The 24,342-nt window shown below is 46.9% G+C and overlaps 1 protein-coding gene and 1 non-coding gene across 5 annotated transcripts in view; one reads left to right on the top strand and one right to left on the bottom strand.

Moving 5' to 3' along the window:
- The window catches only part of syt1 (synaptotagmin 1), a 227,332-nt gene that overhangs the window by 56,447 nt on the left and 146,543 nt on the right, over positions 1 to 24,342 (top strand). The window contains exon 2 of one of the 4 annotated variants that reach the window (XM_033037956.1): positions 15,244 to 15,355. The exons of the other annotated variants lie outside the window; for them this stretch is intronic. The gene's annotated coding sequence lies outside the window, so the exon portion shown is untranslated. The remainder of the gene's footprint in view (positions 1 to 15,243; positions 15,356 to 24,342) is intronic. 4 annotated transcript variants of the gene reach the window in all.
- LOC116984272 lies at positions 21,474 to 21,665 on the bottom strand. Its single transcript, XR_004414947.1, has one exon. It is a non-coding gene; the product is annotated as a U2 spliceosomal RNA (small nuclear RNA).

Genomic DNA, 24,342 nt, shown 5'->3' with positions numbered 1-24,342 from the left:
CTGCACTTGGCTCATATCCCTCTTAAAAATAGGAAGGAACTACAGATGCTGGTTGACACCGAAGATAGACACAAAATGCTGGAGTAACTCAGCGGGTCAGGCAGCATCCCTGGAGAAAAGGAATAGGCAACATTTTGAGTATAGACCCTTCAGATTGGTTTGAGAAAGGGTCTCAACCTGTCTAATTTTTCTCCAGTCTCTAAATCCCTCTAAATCTGTCCTATCCATGCACCTGTCTAAACGTTTCTTAAACAATGCAATAGTATCTGCCTCATCTATCTCCTCTGACAGCTTGTCCATACACCCACCACTCTTTGTGCAAAAAAAGTTACCTCTCGGGTTCATATTAAATCTTCCCCCCCCTCACCTCAAACAGAGAGGTTTAATGGATAAGGGGCAAGCACAGGCAAATGGGACAATGGGTCTTTGAATGGGCTGTAATTCTATATCCAAAAAGGAAAGACTTCTAGGCATATGGGACAAATGCAGGCAAATGGGAGGAACTTAGATGGGGCAACTTGGTTGGTATGGATGAGTTGGGCCAAAAGGCCTGTTTCTGTGCTGTGTGACTTTATCACTCTGAAAGGAAGGACATTTATTTTACATTTCCTTAAAAACAAAGAACTGCAGTTGCTGGTTTACTCTTAAGATCAATCTGAAGAAGTGTCCTGACCCGAAACGTCACTTATCCATCTTCTCCAGAGATGCTGCCTGACCCACTGAATTACTTCAGCACTTTGTGTCCTCTTGTGTATTAAACAGCACCTGCCGTTCATTGTTTCTAATTCTGAAGAAGAGTCCTGACCTGAAACATCACCTATCCATGCACTCCAGGTCTGACCCGCTGAGTTACTCCAGCACTTTGTGTCTTTTTTTGATTTGGAATTCTTGTTGCTTGTGACATCTTCCTGACCTTGCCTTTGAGATGCAGGTTCCCTTAAAAATACTCTTCCTGAACGTAGACTGGTCCTTTGGGAAAGGTCAAAGCAAAGGCAATTTCCTGCACTGTGCCCTGATTTTAAAGTCAGGTTGTGAATTTGAAATAGAGATCTCGGGAAATGCCCTTTCCAGAACAGCACTATCTCCTAGCCTCCTAGTCTGTGATTCGAATCATTCCCAAGTCCCAGGATCCAGCTGTGCGAACATTGATTGCCTCTGCCTGTCGACACGGCGACAGTGATTGTGAGTTAAAAGCAATTATTGTTATTTTCCCAGTACCCTGCAGGGCTTTGTTTGTCTCCACAATCTCCTCTGCTTCCACCATCCCCATGCTCTTTCCCCTCCTCGTCTCTCAACTCTAGTCTGAAGAAGGGTCCCGACCTGACACGTCACCTGCCCATGTTCTCCAGAGATGCTGTCTGACCCGCTGAGTTCATCCAGCACTTTGTGTCCTTTTGTGTAAACCGGCATCTGCAGCTCCTTTGGTTTAGTTTAGAGATACAGCGTGGAAACAGGCCCTTTGTCCCACCGAGTTCACGCCGACCAGCGATCACCCCGCACACTAGCACGATCCTACACACTAGGGACAATGAAGCCAGTTAACCTACAAGCCTGTGTGTCCTAGGAGTGTGAGAAGAAACTGGAGCACCCGAAGAAAACCAACATGGTCACACTAGGGAGAAAATGCTAACTCCAGACAGACATCACCAGTAGTCAGGATCGAACCCAGGTCTCTATTGTTGTGGGGCAGCAACTCCACTGCCGCGCCACCGTGCCACCCCTTGTCTCTACCCTGGTTGTAATCTCTACATTCTCACAAGGCGCCAGGATCCAAAGCTCAAGTTCCCTCGCGTAATACCTCAACCTTCCGTGCATCCTCTCAAAACCTGTCTCTTTGACCATGTATAAGAACATCAGCCTTTTCTTTGCTTTATGTAGCTAGCTCAAAGTCAGCTTGAGTTGCATTATTATTGTTTGTTTGTTGTTTATAAATATTGTTGTATATTTATGTGTGTATATGTGTGTGTGTGCAATAACATATATGTATCTGTGTATGTATATGTATATACATGTGAATGTGTATATCTATCTATCTATCTATCTATCTATCTATCTATCTATCTATCTATCTATCTATCTATCTATCTATCTATCTATCTATCTATCTATCTATCTATCTATCTATCTATCTATCTATACATTACTAAAACTCTGATCTTGTGCTCTTCCGGTTTGCGATGTTTTTCTATTTGCGTAAAAACGGTACATGATAGCTACAATTTTTCGCCACCTTACTCTCCGTTCTCCTGTGCTGCAAGTGCGACAAGTTTGTTCCTATGTAAGGTATATTTGAAAAGTTATTAAGGCTTATAAGTCTTAAAAACCGCGCATGCGCAGGTCTCCTCTCCTGCCGGTCAATGCCACAGCCGGGATGGCGACACCCCTCCCTGCACTGCAGCCGCTCCCGCCTCACTCACAAACTCCTCTCCCCCTCCTCACAGTAACTTGTCTACTGTCTCTTCCACCACCTGCAGCAGCCGCGGGAGGGGGGGGGCGGGTTCAGTGTAGGCCTTGGTCCCGCCTTTCCCTCTCTCACTCACCCCTCTCCCCGCCCACCCTATGCGGCAATGGCGGTCCCGTCTACCCGTCCCCCCAGGTGAATGGCTGCGACCATCCTTCTCCTCTGTGGTAACTCACCCTCACGACCCTCTCGGAGGAGATCTTCCCCACCAGCTTGTCGAAACTCCTGGTGCCCACCGTGACGAACACCGACACCATCTCCCCCCCCCCCCCCATCCGGCAGCCCAGCCCAGCCCGACGGCGGCAGCGAGCAGGCAGGTAGGTAGGCGGGTGGGCAGGGCAATGACGGGCCGAGCGGTGGCTGAGCCGGAGTGGGTAAAGGGAGGGAGGGAGAGTCGGGTTGCAGGGTGGCTGAGCAGTTTGCGCGGAGTTTGAGTAACTCTCTCACACACACAATCTGCCAATTGATCCAATCGGCAAGTCAACGGGATCTAAACCACAGCTAACAATGAATGACCTGTGGAGGAAGGAACTGCAGATGCTGCTTTTTATGGAGGGAGGAAGGGAGGAAGGGAGGGAGGAAGTGACTGAGGGTAGGGGAAAGGAGAGGGAGGGATTGAGGGAGGGATTGGGAGAGGGGAGGAGGAGAGGGGAAAGATCCTGGGGATGTGAGGAGCGAGAGTGGGGTGATTGAGGGAGAGGGGGAAAGAGGGGGAGGTGAGGAGGAATAGTGGGGGATAGGGGAAGGTGAGGAGTGGGGGATAAAGGGATAGGAGGCGTTAGGGAGGGGAGAGGAGTTATGGAGGGAGAGAGTGACTGAGGATAGGGGAAAGGAGAGGTAGGATGAAGAGGAGTGGGAGGGAGAGCTGGGGGATGAGGGGAAATGAGCCGTGCCTGCGCAGTTGGGGGCTAATCGTGAGTAGTGGAATCTTGCGTTGGGGGAGCAGACCCAATGGGTTTGCACTTAGTCTAGTCTAGTATATATCTAAATATTATAATACACACGGCACTGAATTTTCTCGTTTATAATATTGTTTACAGAGTACTATGTTTACATATTCTGTTGTGTAGCTGCAAGTACGAATTTCATTGTTCTGTCTGGGACATGTGACAATAAAACACTCTTGACTCTTGTAAAAAAAGTCACAAAGTGCTGGAGCATCTCAGTGGGTCAGGCAGCATCTCTGGACAACATGTGTCAGGTTAAATGTAGCAACAGAGTACTGCAGATGCTGGTTTACACCAAATTTCAGGGGCCAGAACCAGGACCCAGAGTGAAGGGTCAGGTACAGAGCCTGCAGCTTGGGCCTGAGAATGGGATTAGATTCGAGGGGCAGAGTGTGGGCCGGATTCTGAGCCTGGAGCATGGGCCGGAGCCAGGGACTGGATTTAGGAGGCAGATCCAGTGCCCAGAGAGTGGACCGGGTGTGTGAGCTGGATCCAGGTATACCTGAGACAACAATGGAAGTTGATCCATTGAACACTCACTAGTCTGAACATTTATGTCTCCTTCCTTACTTTGCCTAACATCTATCTCCCTTGTGATACTTGGCAGAATCTGTGCCATCTGCCTAGTCATCCGCTCCTCCATGGGCCAGTCCAATATGGATTGGTGGAGACCCATTACTGATCTCTGCAGAACTCCTCCTGTACACAGGAGGTAATGAATTCCACCAATAAAACTCCTGGTAGTCGCACAGAGTCTCTTGGCCAGAGTAGGGGAATCGAGAACCAGAAGACATAGGGCTAAGGTGAAGGGGGAAAGATTGAATAGGAATCTGAGGGGTAACTTTTTCACACAAATGGTGTTGGGTGTATGGAACGAGCTGCCAGAGGAGGTAGTTGAGGTACGGACTATCATAATGTTTAAGAAACATTTGGACATGGATAGGGCTGGTTTAGAGGGATATGAGCCAAACGCAGGCAGATGAGACCAGTGTAGTTGGACATGTTGACCAGTGTGGGCAGTTTAGGCTTATGCCGGTTTCTATGCTCGAAGACTCTATGACTAACCTCAAACCTACCTTCACGAGGAGGAGGAGCCATCTTGGGGAACGGCTGCTAATCAGCAGCCGTCCGTTTAATTCACTTTTTTTTTGCAGTTTTACTGAGTCCTGTGCCTTGTCTGTGGGAGAAATTACTTTTTAATGTGGGGGGAAAGGGGTGACAATATTTCTAGGTCCCTACCTGGTCGGTGAGGCAGCTTTTTCTCCGGGCTGCCCCGGCGTCCCGTCCTCGTGGCCTACCAGCGGGCGTGGAGCGCCGTTTCCTGGCGGGGACCGCCCAGCACCTCGGCTTCGGTGGTGGCACAGCGCTGGAGCGCTATCGCGGAGCGGAGCGGGCGATGCCTTGCCTGGATCGCCGCGCTGGATCGACGCGCTGGAGCTCCGGTGAGCTGTGACCGCCGAGATCAACACCTCCGGGCTGCGGGTCTGCGGAGCGGAGCGGGCGGCGCCGACTCTAACATCGGAAGCCTGGGAGCTCCAAACCGGCGCGGCCTTGTCGGCTTCGGAAGCCGCGGTCCCCAGCTAGGAAGTGGCCGTTCCTGGTGGCCCAGCCGCTGAGAGGACTCTCCCGACACCGGGGCAATACCACCCGGCCAGAACGGCCAGGAACATCGGGCCTCCGTAGAGGCAATAGCGGTGGCCTCAATAGGCTTGACTTTGGGAGAACTGGAGATGGGGACTGGACATTGTGCCTTCCCCCACAGTGGTAACCATTGTGGGGGGATGATTTTTTTGTGTGTAAGTTAGTATGTTAGTCTGTGTCCAAGATGGCTGTCGGAAGGGAGAGTGGACGTTGGCGCGGTTTAGCTGCCGCTGCTCTCTCTTCACATTGTGTTTTTGATTTTTTTGTCTTTGGAGCGATTTCTGTCTTTAATTTGTGTATTGGTGATGTCCTTATTATTTATTTTACGCCGACTATATGTTTTTTCTCTTTTGTTAATCTCTGTAAGGTGTCCTTGAGACTTTGAAAGGCGTCCGCAAATAAAATTTATTATTATTATTATTATTATTATAGTGGCACCGAACTATAAAGGACTTTGCACGACTAAGATTGCCAATGTGGGCAAGTTGGGCCGAAGGGCCTGTTTCTATTCTGTATGAATCTGTGACTATGATTATGAAAGGCTCAGCATGCGCCAAACATTTTGTAATTACCTTCTGTTTCATTTCTGAGCCAATGTTATTTTTTGATCCAGTTTATTCCCAATTCCCTGAGCCTCTGTTGGCCTCCAGTGAGATATTTCATCAAAGTGCTTTGGAAGTCGGGTGATGCATTATCCACTATCCCTGAGATGTTATGTTGAAGATGGACACAAAATGCTGGAGTAACTTAGCGGGCCAGGCAGCATCTCTGGACGTTTTGGGTCCCAACCCTTGTTTAGACTGAGAGTCAGGGGAGAGGGAAACTAGAGATATGAAAAAGAACAGAAAACATCAGAGCCGGCACCGATGGCCAAGGATGTTATAACATAAGAGATGTAATGTTGGCTGGTAGAACAATTATCGCTGAAGATTTGGGGACCAATACATTCTCAACCAACTAAAACCTCCATACTTATAATTGACTAAATGTCGCTTGTGTCAGTGCGAGAGAACGATATGCTTCTTTTGTGAAATTGGCTGATGTGGAAAGTTTTAACTTGCAAGCTGTGGCTCAGTGGGTGATATGCTTCGAAAGTTGTTTCAAGCTTCAGAAGTCATAGGAGCCATTCGGCCCATCAAGTCTATTCTGCCGTTCAATCATGTCTGATCTCTCCTTCCCTCTCAACCCCATTCTCCTGCCTTCTCCCCATAACCCCTGACACCCTTACCAATCAAGAATCCATCAATCTCTACTTTAAAAATACCCAGTGACTTGGCCTTAACCACCATCTGTGGTAATGAATCTACACTTCGGGAAAGCAGCCAACATAATCATTGACCACTCACACTCAAGTCACTCCCTCTTCTCCCCTCTTCCGTTGGGCAGAGGATACAAATGCTTGAAAGCACGAATTACCAGATTTAGAAAAAGCTTCTTCCCCACTGATATTGGACGACTAAATGGTCCTTCCATAAACTAGGGTGTAATCCTGATCTTCCAACCCACTTCATTGCAGACATTGGATTTTTCTCTGTAACTGTAACGCTATAACCCTGTAACACCATATTCTGAACTCTTATGCTTTTCTTTGCATTTCCTGATGTATTTAAGTGTGGCTTGATTGTATAGTGTGATTTGACTGGCGAGCATGCAAACTCAGCTTTTTTCTGTACATCCACACGTGATACCTGTAACAATAAACCAAGACTATTTGCAGATACTCCAGGTTTTACTAAATTCTAACCTCAGAAGGTCAATGGAAGATAGACACAAAGTGCTGGAGTAACTCAGCGGGTCAGGCAACATCTCTGGGCCAAAAGAATAGATGATGTTTCAGTTCGGAACCCTTCTTCAGACCTGAAAAGTCACCTATTCATTTTCTCCAGAAATGCTGCCTGACCCACTGTGTTACTCCGGCATTTTGTGTCCATAGAAACATAGAAAATAGGTTCAGGAGTAGGCCATTCGGCCCTTTGAGCCTGAACCGCCATTCAATATCATCATGGCTGATCATCCAACTCAGTATCCTGTACCTGCCTTCTCTCCATACCCCCTGATTCCTTTAGCCACGAGGGCTACATCTAACTCCCTCTTAAATATAGCCAATGAACTGGCCTCAACTACCTTCTGTGGCAGAGAATTCCACAGATTCACCACTCTCTGTGTGAAAAAAGTTTTTCTCATCTCGGTCCTAAAAGATTTCCCCCTTATCCTTAAACTTCTATATACTGTAAACCAGCATCTGCAGTTCCTTCCTACATACAAGTTCATACGCATTTGATATTCCTCAGCTGCATTCTCCAGAATGATAATTCTCCATGGATTTGGGGGGTCAGACTCCTCTGTTTAATTCTCATTCCATGATCCCTTTAAATTGATTTAAAATACTTTACATAACTTTCCTTCAGTTTCACCATAATTTATTTTCCTCGTTTAGTTTCATCAGCTAACCTAATTTGCATGGTTGTAATATGCAAACACTATTTTTGCAGCCAGGTTGTGACTGATCACGCTGCAATTTATAGATATTTGATTATGTTATGTGGATGGAATATTAATCGACTCTTTAATTACACCATTTAAGACCATGAATAAGACTCATTAATGCAGTAAACCTCAACAAACATGTTAAACACTCGCCTTTCACCAAACCATGCTAATCCTCACAGGTCTTTTCATGCACTCATTTTTCTCATTTTCCATTATACCGTGGCCCCATATTTAAATCATACAATAATTATGGAGGCTGTTGAGATTTATAATTTCATGCCTGGCGAATTAGCAAACTCCTTTACGTGAAGGGAGAGTGACCAGAAATGCAAACACACTACGGCACAGCGGCGTAGAGTTGCTGCCTCACAGCGCCAGAGACCCAGGTCCGATCCTCACTACGGGTGCTGTCTGTGTGTTCTACATGTAACCGTGTGGGTTTTCTCCAGGTGGCGGTTTCCACCCACATGCTAAAGATATACAGATCTTTGGGTTAATTGGCTTCGGCAAAATAGAAAATTGTCCCTGGTGTGTATGTTAGTGCTAGTGTAAGGGGTGATTGCATTTTGGCGTGGACTCGGTGGGCCGAAGAGCCTGTTTCCATACTGTATCTCTCAAGGCTAAATATCACTAGGTCCGCCGAGGCCTACGGGATCACCCAGTTACGAACCATTTCAACTCCCCTTCCCATTCCCATCCAGACCTTTCTATTCTGGACCTCCTCCATTGCCAGAGTGGGGCCACACAGCACCTCGTATTTCGCTTGGGCAGCTTACAACCCAGCGGTATGAACAGTGAATTCCCTAATTTTAAGTACCATCATCTTGCACCCTCCTTGCCCCCTTCCTCCACTCTAGTCGTTTTAGTTCCACAGTTCCCCACATTGTTTCTCTTGAGATCACACCTTCCCTACCCAACAATGGACCTACCAGGCACCGCGCTGCCTGCGGTGATTTGTGGCCGGCCTTGACTGGTCCAGGTATTTTCTTGCTGTTCACCCACCCACCCTCTACTTTCCGTCACAAGAAGGGCCCCGACCCGTAATTTTCCGCAGTGATGCTGACTGACCCGCTGAGTAACTCCAGTATTTTGTGGCTATCTCAAATATTACTATGTGTGAGTTGGTGACTTCATTTTCTTCAGAACTTATTTCTCTCCGTTGGTTTCTCGAAAGTGAGGACACAAAGAGCTGCAGAAGCTGATTTATTAGAAAAGACACAAAGAGTTGGAGTAACTCAGCAAGTCGGACAGGCGACGTTTCGGGTCGGAGTTTGGGTCAGATCTCTTCTTCAGACTTGGAGAACATGGATGGGTGATGTTTCAGGTTGGGTCCATTCTTCAGACAGGACCCTTCTTCCTTGTGTCGTCAGGTTTGCCTATACTTAACCTCGCTATTTCTCAGGCAATCAAATCATAGAACATAGGTGCGGGAGGAGGCCATTTGGCCCTCCGAGCTTGCATCATGAATTGAGCCCATATGTGATTCAAAAGTGGAGAATGTTAAGACTTAAGTTAAGGATTTTTTTTTTGTAACATCGACAATTATTATCCCTCGACTGAAAGATATTAAGAAGTGTCAGTGATATTGCAAGTAATATATTGGATCTGAAAACGGGAAATGAAATCAGTGGATACTGGCTGATATAGCTGGTTTGCTAATTAAATGAAATAAGCCTTCAACCAAAGACTGAATTTGATAAAATATCTACTGGCTGAAACATGTTTTTTAATCAATTGCCTTCAAAGATTGGTGTGTGCAGTAAATGGAATGATAGAGTTCAGAGATAGCCCTTACCGTATTGGAGATTGTGAGCCATTATTTCTCAAGAATTATAGCATGACTCCTGTGTTAAGTTGCTGCTTGTTGGACATCATAGAGTAATGGTAATATTGACGCACTGAGGGCTCACAGTCTTGCACCTACAGTCTAAGAAATGAGAGTTCAAATTCCCTCCAGATGCTGTGAGATGTTTTGGGTAGCGCAGCGGTAGAGTTGCTGCCTTACAGCGCCAGAGGCCCGGCTTTCGATCCTGACTATGGGTCCTGGCTGTCGGTACGGAGTTTGGACGTTCTCCTTGTAACTCCATGGGTTTTCTCCCGGTGCTCTAATTTCCTCCCACACTCTAAAGACGTTCACGTTTTAGGTTAATTGGCTTTGGTAAAAATTCTCTCAAAACATGGGGTGACGTATGCCCTCTACACTTCTTCACACAGAGAGTTGTGAGTCTGTGGAATTCTCTGCCTCTGAGAGAGGTGGAGGTCTCTGGATGCTTTCAAGGGAGAGCTAGATAGGGCTCTTAAAGATAGCGGAGTCAGTGGATATGGGGAGAAGGCAGGAATGGGGTACTGATTGTGGATGATCAGCCATGATCACATTGAATGGCGGTGCTGGCTCGAAGGGCCGAATGGCCTACTCCTGCACCTATAGTCTATTGTCTATTAAGTTGGAGCACCTGTAGGAAACCATTGCAGTCACAGGGAGAACGTGCAAACGCCACACAGATAGCGCCTGGATTGAACCCAGGATTGAACCCAGGTCTCTGGTGCTGTAAGGCAGCAGCTCTACTGCTGCACCACCGTGCTGTAATGTGGAGTGACTGTGCCTGCTGGATGTTGAAAAGTTAGCCACAGATGTATCAAAATCCTTTGGAAATGCTCAGCAGGTCAGGCAGCATCTGTGGAGAGACAAAGAGTGAATGTTTTGGATCGATAACCTTGTATTAGAACTGTGAGAAGTCAAAGTGAACACATCTTAAAATGTGGAGGAAGGGGGAGGTGAGTAACAAACTAAAGAGGAAGATTGTAATAGCATCTAAAACAGGAGAGATTGGATGTTATTAGGGAGATTGAGCAAACACAAAGAAGACAGGAAAGGTGTAAACACAAACAAAATGAAGGAACTGTAGGAGGCATGGGTAGGAGGTGGTGAGTAGAGTGTGAATATAATTAAAACAAATGTGGACGTACTGCTGATAACTAAAGGGATGAAAGGTCACTGCAAGGAGATGGAGGGGATGTGGGTACAGTCAGATTGTTATCTTATTAAATGGCAGGGCAGGCCCAAGGGGCCGAGGGATCTACTGGGGCCTCCGATCATCTGTTCGTCAGATAGTTATAGAGCATGGAACCAGGTCCTTTGCCCACGCCGACTAATGTGGCTCAATTTGACGACGTTGACCAACGTGCCCCGTCCACACTAGTCCCACCAGCCCATGCTTGGCCATATCTCTCGAAAACCTATTCTATCCATGTTCCTGTTCAATTTAGTTTAGTTTAGAGATACAGTGCGGAAAATAGGCCCTTCAGCCAACCGGGTCCGTGCCAACCAGTAATCCCTGCATAGTAACACTATCCTGCACACACTACTAATGACACTTTTAACATTTACCAAGCCAATTTACCTACATACCTGTACGTCTTTGGAGTGCGGGAGGAAACCGAAGATCTCGGAGAAAACCCACGCGGTCACGGGGAACAAGTACAACCTCAGTACAGACAGCGCCCGTAGTCGGGATCGAACACGGGTCTCCGGCACTACAAGCGCTGTAAGGCAGCAACTCTACCGCTGTGCCACCAAATGTCTCAAATATTGTGATAATACCTGCATCAACTACCTCCTCCAGCAGATCATTCCATATAGCCACCACCCTTTGTGTAAAAAAAACAAGTTGACCCTCAGGTTCCTATTACATTTCCCCCCCCCCTGCCTTAAACCCATGTCCTCTGGTTCTCGATTCCCTTACTCTGGGTCAAAGCCTTTGTGCGTTCTATTCCTCTAATATTTTTATACACCTCTACAAGATCACCACTTATCCTCCTGCACTCCAAGGACTAAAGTCCTAGCCTGCTCAACCTCTCCCTACAGCTCAGGCCCTCGGGTCCAGACAATATCCTCATCATTCTTCCCTGCACTCTTTCATCCTCCCTATCCTAGGGAGACCTGAGAGTTTGAGGCCAGGCTTCTCCCACAGATCCACAACTTGGTGACACTGATATATTTTGGTATACACGCCCGATATTTTGGTATACACCACCGATTCTCCGGCAACTGATGACACGGCACCTCCTTTAATCCAGAGAAAATTATAAGAGTGTACTTGAAATTCTCCCCCCCCCCCCCCCCCGGAAGTGTGGCACCGACCTATGTCGACCTCATTGAGACTTCTGTGCCCGATCGTCGGGTCGAATTTCCTCCCTGCGACCCAGCCTCTGGAACTCCAGCCTGGCCCGTGTTGGCAGATCTGTTCCCATAGCCGACTTCCAAGGCTGACTTTGTGGGCTTGCATTTCATCTCCCCAGCGGCCTAGGCGGGACTGTTCCGGTACAGTCGGACTCCTCTCGGAGGCCGTGACACGCCTCTGGTCCGGCAACACGGATAATCCAGAAAGACTCCGAAAGCAAGTGTGCCGGAAAATCGGCGGTGGACCCTGTAGTATTTCTCTGCAGCAGATGTTTCTTTGTGTTCTGTCTCCAGAACGACCCAATAATGGTTTGAATGCAATCTCCTCTGACTGCTGCTGAATCCTAACTTGAGTCCCAAAGGCTCCAACACATTATGCAACAATATTAATTTTACAGAGAATATGTTTGAACAGCTGCATTTGTAATCCATTGTGCTGCACCACTTTGTAAATAACTCTGGTATTCAGAGGTTGCCTTGCAAAGGAAGCTCCAGATCTCTGTGGTGGATGGAAGTTGATTGTGCTTGCTTGAATGATCTGATAAATAATTCTCCCCGTTTATTAATAGATTATAAAACCGCCTTTGTCAAATCTTCTACACAGTAAAAAGTAATCCAGAGGAGAAAAGAAATTTGCATTTGTATGTTAGAGTTTCTGAAGTAAAGCCGATGACTTGAATGTGCTCCAGTTAGCTCTTATTTTAGTTTCGAGTTACAGCACGGAATCAAGTCCACAGCGACCAGCAACCACCCATACACTAGTTTTATCCTACACGCTAGGGACAATTTACAGAAGACAATTAACCTGCAAGTCTTTGGGTTGTGGGAAGAAACCGGAGCACCCGGAGAACACCCACGCAATCACAGGGAGAACGTGCAAACTCTGTGCAGACAGCACCCGTAGTCAGGATCGAACCCGGATCTCTGGCACTGCAAGGCAGCAACTCTACTGCTGAGCCACTGTGTCGGCCGACTCATGGTAAGGGTCAAAAGCAAAGATCATAGAGTGTTTAATTGACACATGTATCAGGGGGGGGGGGGGGGGGGGGGGAAGAAACATTAAAATTCGTACCTGCTGCAGGTAAGATTACCAGGCACACAACAACACAATAAATAAATATACAATTATATATCAGTTCTTCCAGTGCAAGCCAAATATGTGGTGCAATCTTAGTCGTGCAAAGTCCTTAATAGTTTGGTGCTACTATGGAGGTAGGTTTGAGGTTAGTCATAGGGTCTTAGAGCGTAGAAACCAACATTCGGCCTAACCTGCCCACACCGGTCAACATGTCCATCTACACTAATGCCTGAGTTTGGCCCATATCCCTCCAAACCTGTCCTATCCATGTACCTGTCTAAATGTTTCTTAAACGTTGCGATAGTGCCTTCCTCAACGACCTCCTTGTTCCATACACCCACCATCCTTTGTGTGAAAAATTACCCCTCAGTCAGGTTCCTACTAAATCTTTCCCCCACTCACCTTAAACCTATGTCCTCTGGTTCTTGATTGTCTTCCTTTATTTATTTATTTATTTATATATAAATTGCGTCTCGGCGACTGGGGCTCACGATGTTAAAGCCCCCGGCGGGCGATGGTAAGTCCCGCGGCCATTGAAGCTGCGCGGGGCGATGTTAGGCCCCGCTCCGAGTCACTTAAACCCCGCAATTCCAGCGGGAGAAGTTGCCGTTGCAGGAGCTCCGAAAAGTGGTCTCCCACCAGGGACCTGCGAACTCCCGATGTTCCTGTCCACCTGGTTCTTGATTGTTGTACAGTGTGGTTCAAGAGGCTGATAGTTGCTGGGAAGAAGCTGTTCCTGAACCTGATCAGTCTGAAGAGTCCTGACCCGAAACATCACCTATCCATTTCCTCCAGAGATGTTGCCTGTCCCGTTGGGGGTTACCTCAGCACTTTGTGCCGATCTTTGGTTAAAACCAGCAACTGCAGTTCCTCGTTTCTACATCGTAATGAGATCCCGTACACTGATTGGAAAGGGACATTACAGTGCTGTGAAGACCTGATTGGAAACAAAATGTGATCTGGCAAAACATTATCTCGTTTATTAGTCTTACAGTCCCATCAAAGGCTGAGCCGTTTGCTGAATGTAATTACCCATCTGGGCTAATAAGCGCTCTCTGTCTCTGCAGTTGTAAACATTATCCTGGAACTGAATCATTCATCAACTGCTAATCAAATATCTGCAGTTCAAAGGGGCAAGCCTGATGTCAGAGTCATTATCTGTGACTATTAAGACGGAGCACATTCAAATCGAAGAGCATTGATTCTGCCATTCCCTGCCGAGTTCTCCGATGAATATTTCCTCCTACAACGGTCTCACTCGTAGTCGTACAGCATGGATACAGGCCCTTCGGCCCAACTTGTCCATGCCGACCGACACAGCCCATCTACACTACTCCCACCTTCCCGCGTCTCGCCCATATCCTTCTAAACCTAAGAAAGACACAAAGTGCTGGAGTAACTCAGCGGGTCGGGCAGCATCTCTGAAGGATGACCTTTTGATGTCAGAACCCTTCTTCAGACCCAAAACATCATTCATCCTTTTTCTCCAGGGAAATGCTGCCTGACCCGCTGAGTTACTCCAGCACTTTGTGTCTATCTTCAGTATAAACCAGCATCTGCAGTTCCTTCCTCCACATTTTACCTCCTCTGGTAGATCGTTCCATACACCCACCTCCCTCTGTGTGCAATTGTTTCACGAGTTCATAAGTCATAGGAGAAGAATTGGGCCATTCAGCCTATCAAGTTTACTCTGCCATTTCATCATGGCTGATCTATCTTTCCCTCTCAACCCTATTCTCCAACCAGTAGCCCCTGATACCCTTTACCAATCAAGAATCTGTCAATCACCGCCTTAAAACTATCCACTGATTGGCCTCCACAGCCGTCTGTGGCAAAGAATCTCACAGATTCACCGCCCTCCAACTGCAAAAGTTGCTCCACATCTCCTTTCAAAAGGTGCGTCCTGTCATTCTGAGGCCGTGCCCTCTGGTCCTAGGCTCTCCCACTAGTGGAAACATCCTCCCCACATCATGGGTATAAAATCATGAGAGGAATAGATTGGTTAGATGCAGAGAACCTCTTGCCCAGAGTTGGGGAATCGAGGATCAAGGTGAAGGTGAAAAGATTTAACAAGAATCTGATGGGTATCTTTTTCACACAAAGGGTGGTGAGTGTATGGAGCAAACTGCCAGAGGAGGTAGTTGAGGCACGGACTATGCCAACGTTTAAGAATCAGTTGGACAGGTACATGAATAGGACCAGTTTGGAGGGATAAAGACCAAACGCAGGCAGGTGGGACTAACGTAGCTGGGACATGTTGGCTGGTGTGGGCAAGTTGGGCCGTAGGGCCTGTTTCCACACTGTATCACTCTATGACTCTATCATGTCTATCCAGACAATTCTCTATTCGTTTTGTGCTTGTCAAATGCAAGTCTCCCCACATCCAACACCACTGATGGTCACCGTATCACGAATCATCTGAGCGTCTGCTGTTTTTCCTTTGCAGTCGCTCGAGGTCATTCCACAATGTAGTTCCGCAAAGATGAATATCAATGTGAGATATTTGACACAAGGGCACCACATTGCCATCAACAGTTAGAACAGCTCCACTTAATGCTGTAAGTACCTCTTTCTCTCGGCTCAGGGAACTGCACTTTATCCGCGCAATTAAAGTTTAAAAAAAACTTGCACTTATAACACATTCCATGACCTCTGAAAACTGCAAAGCATTTTGGTGGCAGTGAGAGAAATTGTAGACGCCGTTGTAATTAAGTCATCTTTAACCTGGGGGGACTGTCTAGAAAATAGGACTGTTAATATCCTCACAGCATGAGCATACACACAACAGCGTCAGAACGAGCAGATAATTCACACTTTGGTTATAAATTGGTTGGAACAATGAGAGGAACTCTCATCAGCTCTTCTTCAGGGGTGTTTTTTCTTGTCAGTTCTCCTAGCTACCGAGACAGTCACATTGCACGGAATCAGGCCCTTCGGCCCACCGAGCCTCTGCTGAGGTTGGACAAACTTGGATTGTTTTCTCGGGAGCATGAGAGTTTGAGGAGAAACTGAACAGAAGTCTGTAAAATTCGGCGGTGCATAGATAGGGTAGATAGTCAGAACATTTTTCTCAGGGTGGAAATGTCAAAGACTCGTGGGCATAGATTTAAGGCGTGGAGGGGGGGAAAGTGTAAAGGAGATGTGCAGGGCAGGTATTTTACACAGAGAGTGGTGGGTGCCTGGTACACGCTGCCAAGAGTGTGGCGGAGGCAGTTATGAAAGAGGTCTTTAAGAGACTGCTAGTTAGGCACATGGACATAGAGTGATACAGTGTGGAAACAGGCCCTTCGGCCCAACTCGCCCACACCGGCCAACAATGTCCCAGCTACACTAGTCCCACTTGCCTGTACTTGGTCCATATCCCCCCAAACCTGTCCTATCCATGTCTAACTGTTTCTTAAACGATGGAATAGTCCCAACTTCAACTACCTCCTCTGGCAGCTTGTTCCATACACCCATCACCCTTTGTGTAAAAAAGTTACCCCTCGGATTCCTATTAAATGTTTTCCCCTTCACCTTGAACTTATGCCCTCTGGTCCACGATACCCCTACTCTGGGCAAGACACTGTGCATCTACCCAATCTATTCCTCTCGTGATTTTTTATACCTCTATAAGATTTCCCCTCATCCTCCTGTGCTCCATGGAATAGAGACCCAGCCTACTCAACCTCTCCCTATAACTCACACCCTCTAGTCCTGGCAACATTCTCGAAATCCATTTCAAGCTTGACAATATCTTTCCTATAACATGGTGCCCAGAACTGAACACAATATTCTAAATGCGGTCTCACCAACGTTTTATACAACTGCAACATGACCTCCCAACTTCTATACTCAATACACTGACTGATGAAGGCCAAAGTGCCAAGAGCCTTTTTGACCACCTTATCCACCTGCAACTCAATCTTCAAGGAACCATGCACCTGTACTCCTAGATCCCTCTGCTCTACAACACTACCCAGAGGCCTACCATTTACAGTGTAGGTCCTGCATTTGTTCGACGTCCCATAAATGCAACACCTCACACTTCTCCGTATTAAAGTCCATCAACCATTCCTCTGCCCACCTGGCCAATCGATCCAGATCCTGCTGCAATCGTTCACAACCATATTCACTATCAGCAAAACCACTAAACACGACAGTACCTTCAATACTTCTTCGATATCAACCCTGACTGCTCTCAAGACACTTCCAGTGACTTCCTCAGTCCTACTGTCATTCTCCTTGGTAAATACAGAAGAGAAATACTCATTTAGGCCCTTGCCCATCTCCTGTGGCTCCACACCGCTTTGATTCCTGAGAGGTCCCACTCTCTCTCTAGTTATCCTTCTCCCCCTTATGTATTTATAAAATATTTTGGGATTGTCCTTAATGCTACCCGCCAGAGCTATCCCCTGGCCCCTTTTTGCCCTTCTGATTTGCTTTTTAGTTGACTCCTTAGTTCCCGAAACTACTCCAGGGATGCACTTGATCCCAGCTGCCTATACCTGTCCCATGCATCCTTCTTTTTGTTTTTAACTAATGTCTCAATTCCACTCGTCAGCCAAGCTTCCTTGCGTTTGTCTGCTTTTCCCTTCACTCTAACGGGGACGTACACATCCTGAGCTTTCTTCAGTACACTTTTGAAAACATCCCACTTGGCCGATGTTCCTTTCCCCTCAAATAACCTGATCCAGTCAACTTGAGCGAGACCTTCTCTCATACCCTCAAGGTTGGCCTTACCCCAGTTGAGCATTTTAACACGTGGACCCTCTCCGTCCCTATCCATAACTCACTTAAACCTAATCGAACTGTGGTCACTGGTTCCAAAAGGCTCCTCCACACACACTTCATTAACTTGCCCTTCCCAATTTCCCAATACTAGATCCAGCGTTGCCCTCTCATGTGTGGGGGCCTCCACACACTGCTTAAGAAAACTCTCCTGAACACTTTTGAGGAATTGCACCCCATCAGAACCCTTCATAGAAACATAGAAAATAGGTGCAGGAGTAGGCCATTCGGCCCTTCGAGCCTGCACCACCATTCAATATGATCATGGCTGATCATCCAACTCAGTATCCCATACTCCCTAATCCCTTTAGCCACAAGGGCCACATCTAACTCCCTCTTAAATATAGCCAATGAACTGGCCTCAACTACCTTCTGTAGCAGAGAATTCCACAGATTCACTACTCTCTGTGTAAATTCACCACATTCACCACCAAATTCACCACAGATTCACCACTTTCTTTCATCATTCATGCTATGATTTTCCCACTCAATATTGGGAAAGTTAAAATCCTCTACTACAACAACCTTATTTGACCTGCAGCTGTGTGCAATCTCCCGGCACATTTGTTCTTCTAATTCCCGTTGACTATTCATGGGCCTGTAATACACCCCCAACAATATGATCATCCCTTTCTTGTTCCTCAGCTCCATCCATATACGGAGCCTCACTAGACGAACTGTCCGTAATGTCACGTCTGAACACAGCCGTGACATCTTCCTTAACCAACAATGCAACCCCCCCCCCCCCTCTTCTTATCCCCTCACCCCTGTCTCTCCTGTAGCTCCTGTACCCCGGAACATTGAGCTGCCAGTCCTGCCCCTCCCTTAACCAGGTTTCAGTCATGGCTACAACGTCCCAGTCACTCATACCTATCCATGCCCTAAGCTCATCTGCCTTACCCGTCAGGCCCCTTGCATTAAAATATGTGCAGTTTAAACCAACTCTCCTTCCTCGCTCTCCGCCTTTCTCCTGCCTATTCTGTCCACTAACCTTTCCCGCACCATCCTCCATACCAACTTCTAGCCTCTCACGTGCCTCTGTCCTGCACGAGATCCCACCCCCCCCGCCAATCTAGTTTAAACCCTCCCGTGTAGCAGTGAAATAGAGGGATATGAATCGGGTGCAGATTTGTTTAACTTGGAAACATGTACGGCATGGGCATTGTGGGCTGAAGGGCCTGACCCCGGGGCTGTACTCTTTATTTTATGTTCAATGAAGGGAGAGGGGGAAGCATGTGGAAAAGCCTAAATTGAAGAAATACATGGCTGAATCTCCAAACACAAAAGTCTATTTTAATAGTCGCATTGGATAAAACTGCCTGGCTCTTAAGAACTGAAAATTAGTGCTGTCGTATTGAACCCATCTGTTACACTGTCTCTGCATTTCATTCATGTTGCTTCCAGCTGATTCTTTTATCATTACCATTTGTTTTATTGAAGATTTTATTCCACTCTCTCTAAAGCTGGTGTGAAAGTAGCTGGAACCTTGTAAATCTCACTGGAAGCAGGTTGTAACATTCATCATGGAGCTAGATTGTTTAGAAAATGTTGGTTTTGCTTTGCGTGTTACGTGTACCGAGATACAGTGAGGAGCCTTTGTTTGAATGCCATCCACTCAAATAGTAAGATTAAATGAGAACTTACCAGTTTGAAGTTTGATCTGTATTTTATGAGGAGTTACGATGAGGGATTACGTGAAGAACCCGCTCAGTGCGCAGGCGCGGCATACTTCCAAGCAGCGGTGTGGAATCACAGATAGACACAGTTATTTGAAGTAAACATAGTAAAGATAAGGAGACATCAATTTATTAGTTTGATCCATATAATGAGGGTGGGAGCGGAGGGCATGTAATCCCTCATCGTAACTCCTCATAAAATACAGATCAAACTTCAAACTGGTAAGTTCTCGTTTAATCTTACTATTTTACTTCGGAGTCACGTGAGTGACTACGTGAAGACTTCAAAGCTCTGTGATTTCAAACCGTGTAACAGTTCATACTTCACTCGCTGCCGAAGTCATTCGAGGGAGGAAGTATGTTATCGTAATCAACCATGAATCTGTTTGTAAAAACAATAATGGTGTTATTAACAACAAGACCAATTGCTCCCCCGGGCTTAAATTATATATTTTTTGCAGATTCTTTTTCTGCAAATGATACAGGTTCTGTCAGTGGTTTGTTATAAAAGTTTGGAACGTATACTCCCTAGACCACCCTGCAGTAGCCAGGATGTGGTCCATAGGCTCGTCCATCCTCTTAGTTACTGACGTGGAAGCTGTCCTGGTGGAATAAGATTTTATACACGTTAGTATTTACTCCAGCAACTCCCAGTACCTGCTTGAGCCACTAGAGATAGTTTAGCTCGTCACCCGACCATGAGGTTTCCTGTGGCTGACCCATAAGGCTTTTTCCTCTCCCTCGGTATTCCTTATTGTGTCGATCTCTAAGTGGGTCATGACACATAAAACGTGGTTCAGGTGGGTATGCCCGGAATTTCATGACTGGACCTGATGTTCCTGGTCTGTTCTGTTTGGCCAACCCTTGAATGGGCATGTGACACTGTCTGGTGTTATAACCATGTTGTCCCATCGCAGTAGATGGGAGAGCTGGCTCTTTGTGTTGATGTAAGGCCACCAGCATGTCCATCTTCAGGGTAGGCTGTTCCAGGGTGAGTGACCTGGCTGGTGATCATCCCCTAAGGTATGTCAGGATTTCACTGACATCCCAATTTGGGTGTACCTATTTCTGGGAAATGGATTGATATACCTCTCCTGTATCTGATCACCAGTGAGCGGTACCCAAGTTGAGTAGGCTAACAGAACATGTCCTTCATTGTGGTGAAGACCTGCCAGGAGCTCCAGTACAGTTTTTTGTTATAGTTGAATGTGTAATTCCTGTTTTGGAAAACAGTGTACCATTTCTTGATGCTCCTCAGGTATGTTCCCTAGGATATGCGACGGAATGCTGTCATCAGGTTGATAGTGCTGCTGATCCAAGCACAGCAATGGTCTTCCCAATTCTGCAATTCTTTTAATGACCATGTCGAGGATCACTGGGAACCATGCTTGTGGACTTGGTCCACTGTAATTTGCGTAGTACCCGACTGATGAAGCCGTAGTACCTATTGAAGAGGTAGAAGGAAAGGAAACCATAGAGATTAGGTTCCCCCCACCCCTCAATACGCGGGAATGTCTCCATTGCCGCTGCCTTGAGATTGGTTTCATGTGACGTAAGTTAGTACGTGGTGATTTAATTGGATATAAGGAATCGATATCTGGTGTCCATATTGCTTAGTAATTTCAGCAAATATTTTTGGTTTAAATGTATGTTTACAGTATTTAGCTCACCTGATAGGTGAGTTACTGATGGTCAAACATGTTTGACGACATACGGTTTCCAATTGTTAATAAATTGTCACCTAATATCGATGTTCTCCGCCCAAGTGGTTTGGTATATGCCACCACTGTGATGTTGTTATCTTATAAACGAACATGCAAATTTGGTGGATTACTGAGCAAATGCTTCACTAGAATTAAGTAAGTTAATATATAACATGTTTAAGTCAATTCATATTGGCATTAAGTATTACAAGCTCAGTAACACATCAGGACACATAAGATGTTACTCAAAACAGGTGGAAGTGTACAACCATAATCCTTCCTGCCGATAAATTCCATGATAACACTACAGATGAATCCATTTGCCCCCATATTACAGGTATGGAGATAGTTTTGAACACTAGTATCTCAGCTCATAGGAAAGGTACAAAGTTCAGTAGCTGGTAATGCTGCTATATCCCAATTACTTTGCCACGTAGTTGATTGGTGGTTAATGTACCATGACTGATAGTCTTAATGAATACCAGATAACAAAGTTGTGGATGGTCAACGTAAATATCTGGATATATATTTTGTGCACCGTTCCCAGAGGCACTGCAATACTGGGTCGATGCGTGGAGTGGACGGAGCAAGCCCCTATTCCATCTCCCTGTTCCAAAATTCAATTTAATATATGGTCCCTAGATAAGGGACGTATCAGATTATTAAACTGATAAGAACAGATACTACACTTGATCTTAGCCAAAAGGCCGAGAAGCGATGCAGTGGTTCAGGTGGGTATGCCCGGAATTTCATGACTGGACCTGATGTTCCTGATAGTTCCAAGGATAGTTTGTCGTTAATATATAGACATGCCATGACGGAATGTTTCTAAGTGTCAGGGCTAGTTGATTCTGGATAACTTTGACTTAAATGCCGCAACGCTCATCATGGTTACTCCATCCAGGTAATTGCGGTATATCCGAAACTTATATGAGAAGGTACTCAATAGTGTGCATCTTCAAGGTCGATGTCTACCATAAAGTATCCTTGGATCCATGGTAGTAGTTACAAATCCCATGAATGGGTATACCTGGTGAAATACTCAAGTGGTTTATCAACGATGGTGCGACATTCACCATCGTGGGAGGGTAGACCCCTTGGGGTGCTTGCTGAATTGGTGGCAAGATATTAATTCTATTCCCCTTGTATTTATTTTTTGGTATATAACTACCAAGAGTGATAGCTTCCTAACCAGGCGTGATTCACCCACCCCTTGTTAGTACAACCCTTAACCTTTAAACATACTTATCTATCTTCATTGTTGTTTTCTTCGGTTTCTGGTTCCTTGTTCTTGTAGGGACGATGTTTGTTGGGGGGTGGCGCATTTTCCCTGGGGCCTGCTCTGGGCCGTGGCCAAAAATGCTACGGGTTTGGCATGCAGGCCCCGAGCTTTCACCAGTACCATGAGGTAGACGCACCTGGTGGACACGTAGAGGTACTGCTGTCTGGTTTAGTGTGGTGCTCATTCCAGACTCTGCCCTCTTGTGCCGAATAGTTTGAACACTTCGCCCAGTTTTTTAGGACTGGTTTGGTAAGTGCCAGGTAGCAGGATCTGTGCTTGTGAGGTCAGCGTTCTCATAGTCCTGTTAATTTCATAGATTGAGGGCAGGTTTGTGAGTTCATTTGAGAAGTTATGAGATATACCATTGAACAGTAGGGTCAGGTGTTTTGCCATACTACCCTGCCCTTCTGGAATGAGCAGGTGGACATGATAGCCGACGTCAGGGTACCAAATGCATTTTTAAAATATTTAGGTTAAATGCGCTGCTCAATGTATCCCCCAATAATGGCGGGCACTTTGAGTAAATGCAATTTAGGGGAGGCGTGATAAAACCAACGCCTCATGGCTACCTGTCTTGGAGAGGTTTTTTGGAAAAGACAGGTAGTAAGCTGGCCATCAGTTGAGACTGAAAAGCCATCTCGCTAGTGGTGGAGCCACATAGCGGCCACACCCAGCAGCTCTTCCTGATCCTGTACCTCAAGCATACTCCCGATATTGTAGCTCTTCCTGATCCTGTTCAGCCAGTGACCCCTCTTCATGACCAGCCCAGCCACTGGTCACCCCAAAGCTAACCACACTAAGGAGGAAGCGATGGGCAGTGCCTAGGCACTGTGGAGGGTATGCCTGAACCCTCCAGCGAGACTGCCCCTCACGTAGCGTGTCTCGCAGGAGCTCCTGCTCCAGGAGCCGCTCCAGCGGCTCAGGCGGCTGTCTCTCTCCCATGCGGGTGGAGAGACGTCCCCTCCGACAAGTCGGAAGCCACCGGCCGGATGCCTCTTCGGATGGCTGAACATCCAGCCCGCAGCTCAGGCACTAGCGGGACTGGGCTCGGCGCGGTGTGGGGATAGCGGAGCGCCCGGTAAATGTTCCTACCGCCTTCTTCTAGAGCTTTTGTGCCTTGTAGTAGCGAGAGCGCCCCTCAAGCAACGCGTCTCGCAGGCACCTGCTCCGTGAGCCGCACCAGCGGCTCAGGCGGCTCTCTCTCCCCCCGTGCGGGGGGAGAGACGTCCCGTCCGACATCGGGAACACCTGCCGGATGCCTCTCGAGTGGCTATGCATCCAGCCCGCTGCTCAGGTACTAGCGGGCTGGCCTCGGCACGGTGTCGGGGAATTACGGAACACCGGGTAACGCTCCTACCGCCTGTTGCTGCCCCCCTCCCCGACGGGAATACGTTCCTCCTTGAACGGGGTCAGTTTTATTCCAGCGCCTTTTTCTCTGCCTGTAAAAAACACAAGCAGAAAAAGGCTCACCTGTAAAAGAAAACCCGACCTCAGGATACTCACCTGACGGTCCGGTTCATTCTGTAGCGGGAGAGCCTAACACCCGTTGCAGGCCGCTGTTGCACTGCTGGCGTAATGCCGCGCCTGCGCACTGAGCGGGTTCTTCACGTAGTCACTTACGTGACTCCGAAGTAAAATCAGATCATACTATACATGAGTACAACATGCAGTGCAAGAATGCATGGGAAAGGTGTCGTTTAGTTCAGTTCATTGTCAAACATGGGCAGGATAAATTCCATCATCTATATTGGTAAATGGAATGAACAGAGAGAGGAGATAACTGGGGCAGGTACGATCACAACATTTAAAAGACATTTGGACAGATACATGGATAGGAAAGGTTTATAGGGATATAGGCCAAACGTGGGCAGATGGGACTAGTGTAGATAGGGCATCTTGGTTGGCGTGGGCAGATTGTCTCCACAGGCCTGTTTCCAATCTGTATGACTCCATGATTCTACCTGGAAGAAACCCACGCAGTGCGTGCAAACTCCACACTGACAGGTAGATGGATAGGAAAAGTTTAGAGGGATATGAGGCCAAACATGGGCAGATGTGACTAGAGAAGATGGAGCATGTTGGTCGGGGTGGGCCGAAGGGCCTGTTTCCGCGCT

Source organism: Amblyraja radiata, chromosome 19 (genome assembly GCF_010909765.2).
Source record: "Amblyraja radiata isolate CabotCenter1 chromosome 19, sAmbRad1.1.pri, whole genome shotgun sequence".
In the NCBI taxonomy this organism is placed as follows: Eukaryota; Metazoa; Chordata; class Chondrichthyes; order Rajiformes; family Rajidae; genus Amblyraja; species Amblyraja radiata.
This window is presented reverse-complemented; position numbering and strand designations above follow the sequence as displayed.